The sequence below is a fragment of the Agrilus planipennis genome, unplaced genomic scaffold, assembly GCF_000699045.2.
Source record: "Agrilus planipennis isolate EAB-ADULT unplaced genomic scaffold, Apla_2.0 scaffold3287, whole genome shotgun sequence".
NCBI classification, from domain to species: domain Eukaryota; kingdom Metazoa; phylum Arthropoda; class Insecta; order Coleoptera; family Buprestidae; genus Agrilus; species Agrilus planipennis.
In genome coordinates this window covers 55-1,194 of record NW_020441987.1, presented here as the reverse complement: position 1 = coordinate 1,194, position 1,140 = coordinate 55, and the positions used below count along the sequence as shown (strand labels likewise).

Genomic DNA, 1,140 nt, shown 5'->3' with positions numbered 1-1,140 from the left:
CTAATATGTTAAAACGTGGAAATATAATGAAAATTCCGATTTCACTTTTCGACCCAATTACAATAACTTCCTAATGGGAAGTTAAAAAAAAACTAACTGAGTTTAAAATATTCTCATTGAGGTTATTGCAAAAATTAGGAGGACGTTGACCAACATTGAAAAAATTTTCTTTAATGTAATTTATATTTATTTTGAAACAATTTTAACAGTTCTCACTCAAAAATAAATATATTTAAAATTAGTAAAACAGGGGACAAACAACTGATTTCAGAAAATTCAATTTTTCAGTACTTTTCGTCAGTGGTAAACCGTGGTACAGAGTAAAAACGCCAAGAGAAAACATGGTGGTCAACTTTATCAAATGCACTATAGTAAGTTTTTCTGATGATATCAAAACAAAATTAAAAAAAGTCAAAATTAAGGAAACACATTTATGAATCAATATTATTTCATATGCAATAATTTTAACATTCAATAAGTATGCTAGACTGATGAAATTTAGAAAACGACACGAACCACCCAAGCAACATTGGCTAGACTACGCTTCCGACAAATTTTCTAAGAAGTTAATTTGCGACATGAAGATTATATATTCAGTTTTATTGCTCTTCACGCCGTTGCCGATTTTCTGGTCTCTTTTTGATCAGCAAGGTTCAAGATGGACCTTTCAGGTAAAAGAAGAAAGAAACACATTTATGATAAGAACAACGTTTATTATCATCATCATATGGTCGTCAGTCCCAAGACTGGTTGGACACGCACCTCCACTCCTTCCTATCTTGAGCTAAACTTCGCATTTCCTTATAACTAGAACATCCCACTTCCTTAACTATTTTCAAACAGTAGGTAATCTAATCTAGGTCTACCTCTACTCCTCTCAACTCTTGTTTCTGCTGTTTCTGACTTCCTAGAAACCTAAAATCAGCCACTTCTTCTAATCTCTTATTTGCTATCTTTATATTCGCTCTTTCCCTACACTTTTTCTTTCCTTGCATACCAGTATTTTTGTTTTACTTTTATTTATTTTATACAATACTATTTTGTCAATACCGCTTCCATTTTATTTAAAGCTATCTCTAACTCCTCCTTGCTAGATGCTAATACTGCTATATCATCTGCAAATCTAAGCATACGAATCTT

The 1,140-nt window shown here is 31.8% G+C and overlaps 1 long non-coding RNA gene across 1 annotated transcript; it reads left to right on the top strand.

Annotated features, from left to right (window-relative positions):
- The first annotated feature begins 267 nt into the window (after window positions 1-267).
- LOC108743922 lies at window positions 268-677 on the top strand. The gene is made up of 2 exons (XR_001938887.1): window positions 268-371; window positions 480-677. It is a non-coding gene; the product is annotated as an uncharacterized LOC108743922 (long non-coding RNA).
- Window positions 678-1,140: the final 463 nt, after the last annotated feature.